Below are 19,530 nucleotides of genomic sequence, written 5' to 3'. Positions count from 1 at the left end.
CACTAGTCTGCAGTAAGATACATTTAATGACTCACTTAAAGAGTCAGTTACGCACCACAGAAAATCATCCATTTACACACTTGTACACCCACTCATTCTTCAACAGGCCTTTACCTATATATATTCAACATATTAAAATTGTTCAGAAACACATACTCCATGGATAATGTCTTCAGTGATGTCATCAGTGATGTCATTTGAGATGTCATCAGTGATGTCATCAGTGATGTCACTGACCATGTCATGAGTGATGTAATATGTGATGTCATCAGCAGTGGATTGCGGGCGCGCGAGTTATAGTTAGCTGATTAACTATAACAGGGGAATTTCATTGGTTTTTTACAAGTGAAATGTCCAGCTAACTATAACATGTGTGAAACCTATGGTTTTTTCAGTGAATATATATATATATATATATATATCCAAACCAAAAGAGTTACCTCCAATGAAAGAAACCTCACAAAGGTTTGGTTTAGATTAGTGCGGCCGTGCCTGGCCGAGGAGGAAACCCGCCGTGTCAAAACGGACCCTTGCATCACCAGGCTGGCGAATGCAAATGGGCGAGGTTTTTGTGGGACGATGGCAACAAGGTGCAGCAGGGTAAAGACAGCAATTTTGAGCAACCCACTGGGGAAATAATTATGTTTTATGACTGAATCCCGCGCCAGCTCACTGCAGCAAGATGTGTTTCACTACAGATCCCAGAAAGCCATAGAAATGGCCACACCCACTGAGGGCTGGTTATCGTATTTAAAACAGTGGCACCTGAGGCAGCGCGATTCATGTAACATCGAGACTCCGAAGAAGTGAATGTATCACGAAACGCATCAGGCTCGTACGCTGATGCTATTTTTTGCCTGGACTTTTCCTGACTGCAGCCTTCGCCCAATAAATGAGCAAATTACTTATACCTTTGTGAGGTTTCTTTCGTTGGAGGCAACCATTTTGGTTTGGATTAGTGCGGCCGTGCCTGGCCGAGGAGGAAATCCGCCGTGTCAAAACGGACCCTTGCGTCACCAGGCTGGCGAATGCGAATGGGCAAGGTTTTTGTCAGACGATGGCAACAAGGTGAAGCAGGGTAAAGACAGCAATTTTGAGCAACCCACTGGGGAAATAATTATGTTTTATGACTGAATCCCGTGCCAGCTCACTGCTGCAAGATGTGTTTCACTACAGATCCCAGAAAGCCATAGAAATGGCCACACCCACTGAGCGCTGGTTATCGTATTTAAAACAGTGGCACCTGAGGCAGCGCGATTCATGTAACATCGAGCCTCTGAAGAAGCGAAAGTATCACGAAAGGCGTCAGGCTCGTACGCTGATGCTATTTTTTGCCTGGACTTTTCCTGACTGCAGCCTGCGCCCAATAAATGAGCAAATTACTTATCCCTTTGTGAGGTTTCTTTCGTTGGAGGCAACTCTTTTGGTTTGGATCAGTGCGGCCGTGCCTGGCCGAGGAGGAAACCCGCCGTGTCAAAACGGACCCTTGCATCACCAGGCTGGCGAATGCGAATGGGCGAGGTTTTTGTTGGACGATGGCAACAAGGTGCAGAAGGGTAAAGACAGCAATTTTGAGCAACCCACTGGGGAAATAATTATGTTTTATGACTGAATCCCGCGCCAGCTCACTGCAGCAATATGTGTTTCACTACAGATCCCAGAAAGCCATAGAAATGGCCACACCCACTGAGGGCTGGTTATCGTTTTTAAAACAGTGGCACCAGAGGCAGCGCGATTCATGTAACATCGAGCCTCTGAAGAAGTGAATGTATCACGAAACGCTTCAGGCTCATACGCTGATGCTATTTTTTGACTGGACTTTTCCTGACCGCAGCCTTCGCCCAATAAATGAGCAAATTACTTATCCCTTTGTGAGGTTTCTTTCGTTGGAGGCAACTCTTTTGGTTTGGATTAGTGCGGCCGTGCCTGGCCGAGGAGGAAACCTGCCGTGTCAAATTGGACCCTTGCATCACCAGGCTGGCGAATGCGAATGGGCGAGGTTTTTGTGGGACGATGGCAACAAGGTGCAGCAGGGTAAAGACAGCAATTTTGAGCAACCCACTGGGGAAATAATTATGTTTTATGACTGAATCCCGCGCCAGCTCACTGCAGCAAGATGTGTTTCACTACAGATCCCAGAAAAACATCGAAATGGCCACACCCACTGAGGGCTGGTTATCGTATTTAAAACAGTGGCACCTGAGGCAGTGCGATTCATGTAATATCGAGCCTCTGAAGAAGTGAATGTATCACGAAAGGCGTCAGGCTCGTACGCTGATGCTATTTTTTGCCTGGACCTTTCCTGACTGCAGCCTTCGCCCAATAAATGAGCAATTTACTTATACCTTTGTGAGGTTTCTTTCGTTGGAGGCAACTCTTTTGGTTTGGATTAGTGCGGCCGTGCCTGGCCGAGGAGGAAACCCGCCGTGTCAAAACAGACCCTTGCATCACCAGGCTGGCGAATGCGAATGGGCAAGGTTTTTGTGGGACGATGGCAACAAGGTGCAGCAGGGTAAAGACAGCAATTTTGAGCAACCCACTGGGGAAATAATTATGTTTTATGACTGAATCCCGCGCCAGCTCACTGCAGCAAGATGTGTTTCACTACAGATCCCAGAAAGCCATAGAAATGGCCACACCCACTGAGGGCTGGTTATCGTATTTAAAACAGTGGCACCTGAGGCAGCGCGATTCATGTAACATCGAGCCTCTGAAGAAGTGAATGTATCATGAAACGCGTCAGGCTCGTACGCTGTTGCTATTTTTTGCCTGGACTTTTCCTGACTGCAGCCTTCACCCAATAAATGAGCAAATTACTTATACCTTTGTGAGGTTTCTTTCGTTGGAGGCGACTCTTTTGGTTTGGATTAGTGCGGCCGTGCCTGGCCGAGGAGGAAACCCGCCGTGTCAAAATGGACCCTTGCATCACCAGGCTGGCGAATGCGAATGGGCGAGGTTTTTGTGGGACGATGGCAACAAGGTGCAGCAGGGTAAAGACAGCAATTTTGAGCAACCCACTGGGGAAATATTTATGTTTTATGACTGAATCCCGCGCCAGCTCACTGCAGCAAGATGTGTTTCACTACAGATCCCAGAAAGCCATAGAAATGGCCACACCCACTGAGGGCTAGTTATCGTATTCAAAACAGTGGCACCTGAGGCAGCGCGATTCATGTAACATCGAGCCTCTGAAGAAGTGAATGTATCACGAAACGCGTCAGGCTCGTACGCTGATGCTATTTTTTGCCTTGGCTTTTCCTGACTGCAGCCTTCGCCCAATAAATGATCAAATTACATATCCCTTTGTGAGGTTTCTTTCGTTGGAGGCAACTCATTTGGTTTGGATTAGTGCGGCCGTGCCTGGGCGAGGAGGAATCCCGCTGTGTCAAAACGGACCCTTGCATCACCAGGCTGGCGAATGCGAATGGGCAAGGATTTTGTGGGACGATGGCAACAAGGTGCAGCAGGGTAAAGACAGCAATTTTGAGCAACCCACTGGGGAAATAATTATGTTTTATGACTGAATCCCGCGCCAGCTCACTGCAGCAAGATGTGTTTCACTACAGATCCCAGAAAAACATAGAAATGGCCACACCCACTGAGAGCTGGTTATCGTATTTAAAACAGTGGCACCTGAGGCAGTGCGATTCATGTAATATCGAGCCTCTGAAGAAGTAAATGTATCACGAAAGGCGTCAGGCTCGTACGCTGATGCTATTTTTTGCCTGGACCTTTCCTGACTGCAGCCTTCACCCAATAAATGAGCAAATTACTTATACCTTTGTGAGGTTTCTTTCGTTGGAGGTGACTCTTTTGGTTTGGATTAGTGCGGCCGTGCCTGGCCGAGGAGGAAACCCGCCGTGTCAAAACGGACCCTTGCATCACCAGGCTGGCGAATGCGAATGGGCGAGGTTTTTGTGGGACGATGGCAACAAGGTGCAGCAGGGTAAAGACAGCAATTTTGAGCAACCCACTGGGGAAATATTTATGTTTTATGACTGAATCCCGCGCAAGCTCACTGCAGCAAGATGTGTTTCACTACAGATCCCAGAAAGCCATAGAAATGGCCACACCCACTGAGGGCTAGGTATCGTATTTAAAACAGTGGCACCTGAGGCAGCGCGATTCATGTAACATCGAGCCTCTGAAGAAGTGAATGTATCACGAAACGCGTCAGGCTCGTACACTGATGCTATTTTTTGCCTGGACTTTTCCTGACTGCAGCCTTCGCCCAATAAATGAGCAAATTACTTATACCTTTGTGAGGTTTCTTTCGTTGGAGGCAACCCTTTTGGTTTGGATTAGTGCGGCCGTGCCTGGCCGAGGAGGAAACCTGCTGTGTCAAAATGAACCCTTGCATCACCAGGCTGGCGAATGCGAATGGGCGAGGTTTTTGTGGGACGATGGCAACAAGGTGCAGCAGGGTAAAGACAGCAATTTTGAGCAACCCATTGGGGAAATAATTATGTTGTATGACTGAATCCCGCGCCAGCTCACTGCAGCAAGATGTGTTTCACTACAGATCCCAGAAAGCCATAGAAATGGCCACACCCACTGAGGGCTGGTTATCGTATTTAAAACAGTGGCACCTGAGGCAGCGCGATTCATGTAACATCGAGCCTCTGAAGAAGTGAATGTATCACGAAACGCGTCAGGCTCGTACGCTGATGCTATTTTTTGCCTGGACTTTTCCTGACTGCAGCCTTCGCCCACTAAATGAGCAAATTAATTATACCTTTGTGAGGTTTCTTTCGTTGAAGGCAACTCTTTTGGTTTGGATTAGTGCGGCCGTGCCTGGCCGAGGAGGAAACCCGCCGTGTCAAAACGGACCCTTGCATCACCAGGCTGGCGAATGCGAATGGGCGAGGTTTTTGTTGGACGATGGTAACAAGGTGCAGCAGGGTAAAGACAGCAATTTTGAGCAACCCACTGGGGAAATAATTATGTTTTATGACTGAATCCCGCGCCAGCTCACTGCAGCAAGATGTGTTTCACTACAGATCCCAGAAAGCCATAGAAATGGCCACACCCACTGAGGGCTGGTTATCGTATTTAAAACAGTGGCACCTGAGGCAGCGCGATTCATGTAACATCGAGCCTCTGAAGAAGTGAATGTATCACGAAACGCGTCAGGCTCGTACGCTGTTGCTATTTTTTGCCTGGACTTTTCCTGACTGCAGCCTTCGCCCAATAAATGAGCAAATTACTTATACCTTTATGAGGTTTCTTTCGTTGGAGGCGACTCTTTTGGTTTGGATTAGTGCGGCCGTGCCTGGCCGAGGAGGAAACCCGCCGTGTCAAAACGGACTCTTGCATCACCAGGCTGGCGAATGCGAATGGGCGAGGTTTTTGTGGGACGATGGCAACAAGGTGCAGCAGGGTAAAGACAGCAATTTTGAGCAACCCACTGGGGAAATATTTATGTTTTATGACTGAATCCCGCGCCAGCTCACTGCAGCAAGATGTGTTTCACTACAGATCCCAGAAAGCCATAGAAATGGCCACACCCACTGAGGGCTCGTTATCGTATTTAAAACAGTGGCACCTGAGGCAGTGCGATTCATGTAACATCGAGCCTCTGAAGAAGTGAATGTATCACGAAACACGTCAGGCTTGTACGCTGATGCTATTTTTTGCCTGGACTTTTCCTGACTCCAGCCTTCGCCCAATAAATGAGTAAATTACTTATACCTTTGTGAGGTTTCTTTCGTTGGAGGCAACCCTTTTGGTTTGGATTAGTACGGCCGTGCCTGGCCGAGGAGGAAACCTGCCGTGTCAAAACTAACCCTTGCATCACCAGGCTGGCGAATGCGAATGGGTAAGGTTTTTGTGGGACGATGGCAACAAGGTGCAGCAGGGTAAAGACAGCAATTTTGAGCAACCCACTGGGTAAATAATTATGTTTTATGACTGAATCCCGCGCCAGCTCACTGCAGCAAGATGTGTTTCACTACAGTTCCCAGAAAGCCATAGAAATGGCCACACCCACTGAGGGCTAGTTATCGTATTCAAAACAGTGGCACCTGAGGCAGCGCGATTCATGTAACATCGAGCCTCTGAAGAAGTGAATGTATCACGAAACGCGTCAGGCTCGTACGCTGATGCTATTTTTTGCCTTGGCTTTTCCAGACTGCAGCCTTCGCCCAATAAATGATCAAATTACTTATCCCTTTGTGAGGTTTCTTTCGTTGGAGGCAACTCATTTGGTTTGGATTAGTGCGGCCGTGCCTGGGCGAGGAGGAATCCCGCTGTGTCAAAACGGACCCTTGCATCACCAGGCTGGCGAATGCGAATGGGCAAGGATTTTGTGGGACGATGGCAACAAGGTGCAGCAGGGTAAAGACAGCAATTTTGAGCAACCCACTGGGGAAATAATTATGTTTTATGACTGAATCCCGCGCCAGCTCACTGCAGCAAGATGTGTTTTACTACAGATCCCAGAAAGCCATAGAAATGGCCACACCCACTGAGGGCTGGTTATCGTATTTAAAACAGTGGCACCTGAGGCAGCGCGATTCATGTAACATCGAGCCTCTGAAGAAGTGAATGTATCACGAAACGCGTCAGGCTCGTACACTGATGCTATTTTTTGCCTGGACTTTTCCTGACTGCAGCCTTCGCCCAATAAATGAGCAAATTACTTATACCTTTGTGAGGTTTCTTTCGTTGGAGGCAACCCTTTTGGTTTGGATTAGTGCGGCCGTGCCTGGCCGAGGAGGAAACCTGCTGTGTCAAAATGAACCCTTGCATCACCAGGCTGGCGAATGCGAAGGGGCGAGGTTTTTGTGGGACGATGGCAACAAGGTGCAGCAGGGTAAAGACAGCAATTTTGAGCAACCCACTGGGGAAATAATTATGTTTTATGACTGAATCCCGCGCCAGCTCACTGCAGCAAGATGTGTTTTACTACAGATCCCAGAAAGCCATAGAAATGGCCACACCCACTGAGGGCTGGTTATCGTATTTAAAACAGTGGCACCTGAGGCAGCGCGATTCATGTAACATCGAGCCTCTGAAGAAGGGAATCTATCACGAAACGCGTCAGGCTCGTACGCTGATGTTTTTTTTTGCCTGGACTTTTCCTGACCGCAGCCTTCGCCCAATAAATGAGCAAATTACTTATCCCTTTGTGAGGTTTCTTTCATTGGAGGCAACTCCTTTGGTTTGGATTAGTGCGGCCGTGCCTGGCCGAGGAGGAAACCCGCCGTGTCAAAACGGACCCTTGCATCACCAGGCTGGCGAATGCGAATGGGCGAGGTTTTTGTGGGACGATGGCAACAAGGTGCAGCAGGGTAAAGACAGCAATTTTGAGCAACCCACTGGGGAAATAATTATGTTTTATGACTGAATCCCGCGCCAGCTCACTGCAGCAAGATGTGTTTCACTACAGATCCCAGAAAAACATAGAAATGGCCACACCCACTGAGGGCTGGTTATCGTATTTAAAACAGTGGCACCTGAGGCAGCGCGATTCATGTAACATCGAGCCTCTGAAGAAGTGAATGTATCACGAAACGCATCAGGCTCGTACGCTGTTGCTATTTTTTGCCTGGACTTTTCCTGACTGCAGCCTTCGCCCAATAAATGAGCAAATTACTTATACCTTTGTGAGGTTTCTTTCGTTGGAGGCAACTCTTTTGGTTTGGATTAGTGCGGCCGTGCCTGGCCGAGGAGGAAACCCACCGTGTCAAAACGGACCCTTGCATCACTAGGCTGGCGAATGCGAATGGGCGAGGTTTTTGTGGGACGATGGCAACAAGGGGCAGCAGGGTAAAGACAGCAATTTTGAGCAAACCACTGGGGAAATAATTATGTTTTATGACTGAATCCCACGCCAGCTCACTGCAGCAAGATGTGGTTCACTACAGATCCCAGAAAGTCATAGAAATGACCACACCCACTGAGGGCTGGTTATCGTATTTAAAACAGTGGCACCTGAGGCAGCGCGATTCATGTAACATCGAGCCTCTGAAGAAGTGAATGTAACACGAAACGCGTCAGGCTCGTATGCTGATGCTATTTTTTGCCAGGACTTTTCCTGACTGCAGCCTTCGCCCAATAAATGAGTAAATTACTTATACCTTTGTGAGGTTTCTTTTGTTGGAGGCAACCCATTTGGTTTGGATTAGTGCGGCCGTGCCTGGCCGAGGAGGAAACCTGCTGTGTCAAAACAAACCCTTGCATCTCCAGGCTGGCGAATGCGAATGGGTGAGGTTTTTGTGGGACGATGGCAACAAGGTGCAGCAGGGTAAAGACAGCAATTTTGAGCAACCCACTGGGTAAATAATTTTGTTTTATGACTGAATCCCGCGCCAGGTCACTGCAGCAAGATGTGTTTCACTACAGATCCCAGAAAGCCATAGAAATGGCCACACCCACTGAGGGCTGGTTATCGTATTTAAAACAGTGGCACCTGAGGCAGCGCGATTCATGTAACATCGAGCCTCTGAAGAAGTGAATGTATCAAGAAACGCGTCAGGCTCGTACGCTGATGCTATTTTTTGCCTGAACTTTTCCTGACTGCAGCCTTCGCCCACTAAATGAGCAAATTACTTATACCTTTGTGAGGTTTCTTTCGTTGAAGGCAACTCTTTTGGTTTGGATTAGTGCGGCCGTGCCTGGTCGAGGAGGAAACCCGTCGTGTCAAAACGGACCCTTGCATCACCAGGCTGGCGAATGCGCATAGGCGAGGTTTTTGTGGGACAATGGCAACAAGGTGCAGCAGGGTAAAGACAGCAATTTTGAGCAACCCACTGGGGAAATAATTATGTTTTATGACTGAATCCCGCGCCAGCTCACTGCAGTAAGATGTGTTTCACTACAGATACCAGAAAGCCGTAGAAATGGCCACACCCACTGAGGGCTGGTTATCGTATTTAAAACAGTGGCACCTGAGGCAACGCGATTCATGTAACATCGAGCCTCTGAAGAAGTGAATGTATCACGAAACGCGTCAGGCTCGTACGCTGATGCTAGTTTTTTGCCTGGACTATTCCTGACTGCAGCCTTCGCCCAATAAATGAGCAAATTACTTATACCTTTGTGAGGTTTCTTTCGTTGGAGGCAACTCTTTTGGTTTGGATTAGTGCGGCCGTGCCTGGCCGAGGAGGAAACCCGCCGTGTCAAAACGGACCCCTGCATCACCAGGCTGGCGAATGCGAATGGGCAAGGTTTTTGTGGGACGACGGCAACAAGGTGCAGCAGGGTAAAGACAGCAATTTTGAGCAACCCACTGGGGAAATAATTATGTTTTATGACTGAATCCCGCGCCAGCTCACTGCAGAAAGATGTGTTTCACTACAGATACCAGAAAGCCATAGAAATGGCCACACCCACTGAGGGCTGGTTATCGTATTTAAAACAGTGGCACCTGAGGCAGCGCGATTCATGTAACATCGAGCCTCTGAAGAAGTGAATGTATCACGAAACGTGTCAGGCTCGTACGCTGATGCTATTTTTTGCCTGGACTTTTCCTGACTGCAGCCTTCGCCCAATAAATGAGCAAATTACTTATAACTTTGTGAGGTTTCTTTCGTTGGAGGCAACCCTTTTGGTTTGGATTAGTGCGGCCGTGCCTGGCCGAGGAGGAAACCCGCCGTGTCAAAACGGACCCTTGCATCACCCGGCTGGCGAATGCGAATGGGCGAGGTTTTTGTGGGACGATGGCAACAAGGTGCAGCAGGGTAAAGACAGCAATTTTGAGCAACCCACTGGGGAAATAATTATGTTTTATGACTGAATCCCGCGCCAGCTCACTGCAGCAAGATGTGTTTCACTACAGATCCCAGAAAGCCATAGAAATGGCCACACCCACTGAGGGCTGGTTATCGTATTTAAAACAGTGGCACCTGAGGCAGCGCGATTCATGCAACATCGAGCCTCTGAAGAAGTGAATGTATCACAAAACGCGTCAGGCTCGTACGCTGATGCTATTTTTTGCCTGGACTTTTCCTGACTGCAGCCTTCGCCCAATAAATGAGCAAAATACTTATACATTTGTGAGGTTTCTTTCGTTGGAGGCAACTCTTTTGGTTTGGATTAGTGCGGCCGTGCCTGGCCGAGGAGGAAACCCGCCGTGTCAAAACGGACCCTTGCATCACCAGGCTGGCGAATGCGAATGGGCAAGGATTTTGTGGGACGATGGCAACAAGGTGCAGCAGGGTAAAGACAGCAATTTTGAGCAACCCACTGGGGAAATATTTATGTTTTATGACTGAATCCCGCGCCAGCTCACTGCAGCAAGATGTGTTTCACTACAGATCCCAGAAAGCCATAGAAATGGCCACACCCACTGAGGGCTGGTTATCGTATTTAAAACAGTGACACCTGAGGCAGCGCGATTCATGTAACATCGAGCCTCTGAAGAAGTGAATGTATCACGAAAGGCGTCAGGCTCGTACGCTGATGCTATTTTTTGCCTGGACTTTTCCTGACTGCAGCCTTCGCCCAATAAATGAGCAAATTACTTATAGCTTTGTGAGGTTTCTTTCGTTGGAGGCAACTCTTTTGGTTTGGATATATATACATATATATATATATATATATATACATATATATATATATATATATATATATATATATATATATATATATATATATATATATATATATATATATATCTCCACTCCACCTCTACTTCATGAATCCTTAACCATGGAACCAAGAAAGGGAACGAACTCCAATGATTTAGTGCAAGTAATTTTCTTTATTCGTGCTTTGCCGCCATGACGCGTTTCAGCCCCTAGAAGCCTTGATCACATGGCATGCCACCAATTCCTTTCCCATTTAAAGTGCTCGTGCTAACAGAAACAGTAAACAGATTGCCTGTACAATCTCTTTTCAGCAGCTATTTTGACTAGCAATTACAATATAAATATTTAAATATTTAAATGTCCTCTGTGTAAAATACGCTAATATATCTGTTTAAAATACAGTGCAGTAATGATGTACAAATTCATACTCATTTTTGCAAAATGCACACTACTATCTGTTTAAATACAGTACAGTGTGGTGTGCTCCTAGAGCCTCACCTGTGCACAATTGCGCAATTTATACTTGTATAAATACAAAGAATATGGATTCAGTATAGGATAGACATACCATACCTTACATTTGCGTATGGCAGAAAATCTCATGCAGCTATGAATATAATCTCATTTTATACTGCAAAGGCCCCAATATTGAAAGACTGGTAATTAATTGTCAACATTTGGCTACCTCGCCTCAGTTACCCAGTTAGACATAAAACCAAGTGCACAAGACGCAAATTGTATGTATAAATATACGCCTCAATGACATTCCACATGATTAGACATCTTTACACAGAGGATTATTAATCCTCAATCTACCAGCGATTTCTGGCTTGAATGCCAGGCCCATGTTAATTGGCACCTCACTGCTTCATGCCATGTAGCCTGCTGTTACTGTGCTGTTATAAAGTTGTGCAAAGTGTGCAAAAAGTGTAAACGTGTTAATAAAATTGTGCAGTCTATGATTCCTAAACCTCACAGTACCTGCATATAAAGTGCTAAAGTGCAAATTATGACAATTTTAGCTGGCTGTGGCTGGCCAAATTGTAACGACCTCAGTAGCCATATTGAAACTGGGGAACTAAGTAAGAGAAGAGACATATATTTATAGGGGGAGAATAAAATTATATAGAATTTTCCTAAAAATCTTTTTATAAAATGTATTTGTTTAGTAAAAATGATGATGAAATGATTTACCATCAAGGATAAAAAAATATATATGTAAGGGTAAGTTCCTATGAGATCAGATGTTAAATGTGATATATTAATATAACTTGATTCATAGCCATGTGTGCAGATCCTCTGTCATATTTAGGTCATTTGGAGTTTTTACAGTCTAATTCCAAGATGTACTTGGTCACTAGTCGTCTAAGGATGGCCTCCCTATTAACTCCCCTTCTGAGTGGTAGTACAGCATCCACCACAAAGTATATCAATTTGTCCAAGTCGCTACTGTGGAACTCTTTAAAGTGGCGTGCCACGGGGTATGTCACATCGGAATTAGATATGGCCCTTGGGTGCTGGAGCACTCTCTTGTGGACTGGTAGCTTAGTGCTGCCCACATACAGCAGCCCACAAGAGCACTCCAGCACATAGACAGCAAATTCAGACGTACAGGTTAAAAACGTATGGATTTTGCAGGGTTTGTTTTTGAATGGAGAGCAGAAAGTAGTTCTATTAACCCCTTACTTACATGCTCTATACGATGAACATCTTACAAAACCCTTGCGTTCGGTTAACCAATTTATCCTGTTTTAACCTCTGGACTGTTTCTGACAACCAGATCACTCGTACTTGGGTTCCTTCTGTAGGTTATGGTGGGGGTACGTGGTAGTTTCTCCCCTTAAATTGGATCACTTAACACTTAATGCCAATTGTTCTTGAAGATTTTGAATAGCCTATCCTTTTGACTATTATAAGTAAGGATTAGTCTTGGATTGTTGGTAAGAGGGCCTGTACTGCTAGGACGTTTGTTCTTGCCTTGAGTATGTTTGGAAAGCAGGTCTTTTCGGGAAAGTGCTCTGGTTTGTTTGATGGCATCATCAATGATGTGGTTGAAGTAACCTCTTTCGAAGAATATTAATTTGTATTCTTCATGCGCTACCACTAGATCATCTTCTTTGCTGCAAATTCTACGAATTCTTAACATTTCCCCGCAGGGAATGCTGCAGATAGCATGTTTGGGGTGGAAGCTAGTCGAGTGAAGTATTGTGTTCCCTGCCGTGGGTTTACGATGTAATTTGGTTTCTAACTTACCATTGGCCACGTATACTACTACATCTAAGAAAGTAATGGCACTGTTACTAATAGTGTAAGTGAAGTGCAGGTTCATATTGTTGTTATTGAGTTTGGTTATAAACTCTTCCGCGCTCCCACTATCCCCACACCACACCACAAAAAGATCATCTATATTACGAACCCATTTAACTACATTATGTGCCATGGTATCCGCATTTGGATTAGTTAGAATCATTCTTTCCCACCACCCCATATGTAAGCAGGCGTAGCTAGGGGAAAAACTAGCTACGCCTCTCACCTGGTGGTATGCCTGTTGATTAAAGATAAAGGGGCAGATTTACAAGAAAGTGACGCATCTGTACAGATGTGTCACTTTCCCTGCGCCACCCTTAGAAACCCTTGCGCCACCATAGATGCGCCGTATTTACAATACGGCGCACTATGGTGCAAGTATTGACAGATGCGTCAGAAATTCTGACGCATCTGTTGGCGGAAAAGTCACGCATTGCTGGAGTTGTGTCGCAAGCATGACGCAACTCCAGCAATGCGTGTTGAGGCCTATTCCCACTACACTGTGTCACTACTTACACCTGCTTGAAGCAGGCGTAAGGTTTTGACGCAGTGGCGTCCTAAAAGTGGCGCAGTGAAATCTTGTAGATTTCACTGAATCACTTTTACGAGGTCTTCCTGAGTGGGAACGCCCACCCTGCCTACATTATACCTGACGCAGGTATAATGTGACGCAGGGCTTTACAACGTGACACATCTCCCTAGATGCGTCACGATGTAACTAGGCCGCATTGTTTGCGCCGCTGTTGCGTCAAAAAAGTGATGCAACTGCAGCACAAAAGTCACGCAAGGGGCTTGTAAATCTGCCCCAAAGTAGTTATTTTCCAAACTATGGGGCAGATTTATAATAACTGGCGCATCCCTGCATATCAGCAGGGATGCGCCAGTTATTATGCGCCACAGCTACGCCACCATGGATGCGCCGCATTTATAATGCGGCGCACCATGGGGCAAAAACGGCACAGATGCGTGACGCATCTGTGCCGTAAAAGTGGCGCATTGCTGGAGTTGCGTCGCAAGCGCGACGCAGCTCCAGCAGTTCTCTGGGGGGCCCTATCTTTACAATGCTGCGTCAATCCTTACGCCTGCTTCAAGCAGGCGCAGGGTTTTGACGCAGCATGGGCCTAAAAGTGACTGAGTGAAATCTAGTAGATTTCACTCAGCCACTTTTAGGAGGCGTTCCTGCGCCGGAACGCCCCCACCTGCCCTGGAACGCCTACATGTGGCGCAGGGCTTTACAACGTGACGCATCTCCCAGATGCGTCACGTTGTAAATACCCCGCACCATGGCGCAGGATTTGCGCTGCTGCTGCGTCACAAAAGTGACGCAACGGCGGCGCAAAAGTGGCGCAAGTGCAACATAAATCTGCCCCAAAATCTTGTAAGATTGACGAGCATTTTGTTATGTGCATATAATTCAATAGATCTAGTCCCAAGGTAAAATTCCACTGCCCTTATACCGTCATTATGTTGGATGGACGTATATAGATTGGAAACGTCTAACGCTATTAATAAATAGTCATTATGCCATTCAAAGTCCCTGATTTGTTTTAAAAAATCCGTAGTGTCTTGGATAAATGACGGAAGGGTCCTTACATGTTCCTGAAGAAATTACAGACTTGCCTTTGGAACCTGCTCTAGCTGCATCGTCCTTACCGGCAAAAGTAAAAATCTGGCCCAGCTTATAATCAGTCTTGTCCCTTTGAAATTTGAATGTTTTCCTTTTTTTAATTATTTCTTCCCCTTTTTTGAGGCGTATTGTCATTTCCTCCCTGAGTTTGGTATTAGCAACACTTCCTTCAATTGTTTCAATTGCTAGGTTAAGTTGGTCGATTTGTTTCTGTAACTCAGTTCTATCAATTTCTGCATATTTTATCAATATTTCCATTAATTTTCTTGAAGAATCTATATTACATTCACCCCATTCCCTAAGCATGTTGCGGTTGGGGTTGTCATAACTCGGAGCAAGCATTATCCGTAGTCCACGGGGAACACAGCCCACCTCCAAGTACTTCAAGAGGGACCGTTGTTCCCACCACTTTGCCTTCTCCGATCGCATCAACTTTTCCAGCTTTTTGTATAAATCTTTTATATTAGAACTGCTCCTGTCATTGCTGTTGTTTTGCGCTTGAATTTGAACATTCGCAACCTCGACAAACATCTCCTCCGCCGCCTCTTCTCTACTACGTAGCACATCAGCGGCCATGTTTGAGCACTTTGAAATATTTGATAGCGAGTGAAGCAACTGCGATTCTGCAACTTTGCCGCCTCTCGCCGTGCACACCTTTCACCTGACATTACTGGATCTCCTACCTTGTTGCGTGTCTGCCCTGGTCCTCTGTGCCCTCCGACTCTGGTCCCACCGCTTCTCTGCAAATTACAGGTACTTTCCGCCGTCTGGGGGCTGTACAGCTTTCTCCTGCTGGAGAACTTCCAGTTCTGGGTCAACACCGGATTCGGCTTGCTGCTGCTTTAGCCCTGTTTGAAAGGGGTCCGTTTTGTCCAAGGAAGCCGTCTCGGACCAACATCCACTCCACCTTCTCTTCACGATTCCTTAATCATGGAACCAAGAAAGGCAACGAACTCCACTGATTTCGTGCAAGTAATTATCTTTATTCGTGCTTTGCCTCCATGACGTGTTTCAGCCCCTAGAGACCTTGATCTCATGACATGCCACCAATTGCTGCCCCATTTAAAGTGCTTGTGCTAACAGAAACAGTAAACAGACTGCCTGTACACTCTCTTTTCAGCAGTTATTTTGACTAGCAATTACTAGCAATGACAGTATAAATATTTAAAATTGTAAAAGTCATCTGTGCAAAATACGCTAATATGTATATTATATGTGTGTGTGTGTGTGTGTGTAGGAAAGTAGGATCTGCTTTTATTGTTACCCCCACTTTTTACCTGGTGCTAAGCTTAGCTGGTATTGACTAGTCTGACAGGGATCCTGCTAATCAGGACCCCAGTCTATCTGCTATATCCCTTAAATTGTTATTTTCAGTACTGAGGTATATCCCAGTTTGGATACTGGGGTACCCTTATCAGTCCCCTGTATATGGTACTAAGGTACCCAGGGCATAGGTACACCAGAGGTCACCCATGGGCTGAAGTATGCATTATGCCACCCCTGGGAGACCATTCAAAATGGAACTACAGGTCTGCCATTACAGCCTGTGTAAGCTGGTGCTAGCACCACTTACTGAAGATATAGGTTTCCAATCTCTAGGGTCACTGCACTTAAAACCTATAAGTCTACACTATAGCAAGCCTTTGCAATCCTGAAGGCAGGGTGCTTGGTTCTAGGTGTGAGGGTGCCCCTGCATGAAAAGGACACCCCTACAACCTACGGAGTCCACTCTCCTGGGTTGTAAGTGAAGCATCCATATACTATATAAAGGGTCACCCTGTAATTACACGATGACCATCTTGAAATCGGCTGCAACGAATCCTATCATGTTTGGTATTAAACATGTTGGAACAATTTACGGTGTGGGAGGTATGATTCCAAGCACTGGATGAGCCCTCAGTCAGTGCTCCTGGTACCAGTCTTCTAGACATGGACAGCACAAAATGGTTGCTGCCAACCAGAGACATGAATCTGCCCTCCTGCTGCTGAGCCGAGTTCGAGCAGGGGAACGCAGAACAACAATTGGTATCCTGTCACAGGACAGGATTTAGTGTATTGGGGCCAGGTGGGTGTGCTTGCCAGCACCACTCAGTCTCCATGAGGGGCACATTTGGTGTCCCCATGCAGATTTCAGTTCAAACCAGCTCTGGGAGCCGTTGGCTCCTGCTCTGTCATGAAACTAAACAAAGGACATGGAGGTAACCTACCCCCTTTCCAGACCCTCCCCTGGGAGGGTCCCCTGAATTGTCCCAACCCTTCCCTTAGGATACTTAAGGGCTTACGTGGGTGTAGGTCCCTAGATTCATCATGGGACAAGATTCAATTCAGAGACCAGTTCTACTTCTACCATCAGGGCACTCTGGACTTCGCAGGACTTTGTTTGGGCTCAACTTCATTCCCCTTTCAGTCTGCAGCATTGTCTGTGCCGGTGCAACATTCAGGAACCTTCCAAGGCCTGTGGGCATCAAAAACACCTAAAGGAATCTCTCTTGAAGTGAATGAGTCACTTCCCTGCATCTGCAGGCACCGCAATGAAGCAGACCAGTCTGCTGATCCTGAGCTCCTACAGACTCTGAAAGGTTCTGCAACACAGGTGGTGGTTCTCCATAGCTCTCGAGGCCTGCCCTACCCTCTCATCAAGTTTAAGGCCAGTATCCCTTGTGGGAGATGGAGGAACCAAACCCCTATGCACAGCATTGACTAGCAGTTGCAAAGGCTTGTTGGCTTCCTTCCACCAAGATCTTTGATCTCCAAGTAGTCCCACCCTCAACCACCTCCAATGACCAAAGTCTTTGTCCACATCGCATCGATGGCACCTTGGCCTCTATTTTTTGCTGAGCTGCTCGAGGTCATTTTGCAACTCCAGTGCCTCTGGCCTGTGGGTCCTGTTGAGGGTCATCTTTGCTTCTTTTGGACTCCACTGATTGCTCAGGCCTGCCCTGACTCCTCTGCTTGTGGAGAGTCTCCTGCACCTTGCTGGTCCCAATATTGCACCTTCTTCGACTTCTGCATTGATTGCATTTACCAAGGCTTGTTGGTGATCCCGCCAGACACCGATCCCTCAGCACTCAACATCTGATGTGGGACAGCTCATGCATGGCTCCTGATCTTCCTCAGCATCGCCTGGTCCTCACAACTGCAGAGTCAAGGTCCTCGTCAACTCTCCTGCAACTCCCGACATTGGTGAGCATTCGTCTTCCAGATCTCCTGGTCACTCCTGAGTGACATAGACTCTGTCCTCTCTGCTTGCAGGTACCTCTCAATTAGAATCCACCTTCAGATTTGACCAAACACTTTCTCCTTCTTCTGCAACTGCACTTTCCTGAAGTCCTCAATTGGGTTCAACGGCGGTTCCCGACACCAATTCACACCTATGCACCCAGCTTCCCTGGTGTAGGTAATGTTAGTACTACGGTATCCACAGGTGGGGTAGCTGTCCAACCTTCTGTCTTCCACGTGGTTTCTTCAGGGTCCACTGGAAGGGTCCTTAATATTTAAAATTCCAACAGCGACTTACACGTTGAATTGTACGGAGCACGGGGTAGGTAGTATTCCCAACCTGCACACAATCTCTGTGGGGTTCCTAGACACTCACCATGATTTGTTCCTTGGGTCCCCAGCACTTCTACGTACTCTCAACTTTCTCTTGACCCGAGTCATGGTTCTTATACCACTTTCTTAGTATATGGTTTGGTCCCCACCTGGGGTCCACTGTATATTTCGGTCATATTTTGTGATTTCTATGCAAAGTATTGTGTGCTTTGTGCATATCTCCGGGTAGGAGATATCTATATGTGTTAGAGAGTATTATATAATAAATACATATTTTTATGAATACCTTGTGTGGTTCTTTTTCACGTAATCTATACATATAAGATTTCATTCTGGTAACACAAGCTGCTTTACACTCCTTCTGGACTAAGCCTGAAGGCTGTTCTCCACAGCTACCAACTAGAGAGCTTTTCTAAGGTTGTCTAAGACCTCTTAAATCACCATAAGCATGCCTGGACTGGTACAGGTGTCCACTAACATTAGTGGACATCCAATACCAGGCCAGCCATTCAATATATATATATATATATGGAAATGTTATAGCAATAGAGGGCATGTACCACCTGAATTGCCACACTGTATTCCAGAATTGTCATGGATCACTCATGAGAAAAAACATTCTAATGGAGGTCAGATGAAAGAAAAGAAGATAGAGGCAAGGGTGTTCATTGAACTTATCAACTTCATAGAAAACTCAGTAGAAGAAGATGTTTTCTGCTTTAAGCTGTCTGAGTTGCATCACAAGTACCCAAATCGCCTTTTGGCACTTGGAGTTTAGGAGGTCAATAAAGTTTGCTTCAAGGAAAAGGTTCTTGAGTACTTTCCACAGGGCCAAGTGCAGAATGATAGAAAGCATGCTGTGCTTATAGAAAGCATGTTGTGCTTTCACAGATTATGAACAAATTATGCAAAAGCTGTCAATATCATTCAAGAAGACATCTTGGGATTTGATGGATTTTGTTTCGATGCCACCTTCTCATCAAACCGCCAAAATAATTCAGTACCAACAACATTGAAAATACTTGTTTTAATGTTTTTGAATGGGTCTGGCATCAACAGCCAACACTCACACGAATCCCAGGAAACTCTTTCTATCTCCCAAACAGTCATGTTCAACTGCAAGAAGACAATAAAATCTGTGGTAAAATTTTGCCATTCTTTGTCATTTGCACCACCACTTCAGCTGTACATAGGGCTGAATCTGCACACCCTGATCCGGTCAAGAAAATTGATAACTCAAGTACACCGTTTGGGAATAAGCAGTAGTTACCACCATGTTCTTCAGGAGAAGAATCAGCTAACAACTGCTGTTTTCCGGAAAGCTCAGAGCGAAGGGGTTGATCCCAGCCCTTCAAGCACCAATGCCAAGGGTTCTTACCATGCTACAGGGATCAGCATCTTTCACACAACATCGATCTCAAAGACAGAACAAAGAAGCTATCACTCTTCCTGCAGAGGCTGAGAGAAAGAACGTTGTTTGCCTGACAGCTTCGCCATTGTACCATCAGTAGC

The sequence above is a fragment of the Triturus cristatus genome, chromosome 4_2 (genome assembly GCF_964204655.1).
Source record: "Triturus cristatus chromosome 4_2, aTriCri1.1, whole genome shotgun sequence".
In the NCBI taxonomy this organism is placed as follows: domain Eukaryota; kingdom Metazoa; phylum Chordata; class Amphibia; order Caudata; family Salamandridae; genus Triturus; species Triturus cristatus.
The sequence above is the reverse complement of the archived record's forward strand: the minus strand, read 5'-3'. Positions refer to the sequence as shown.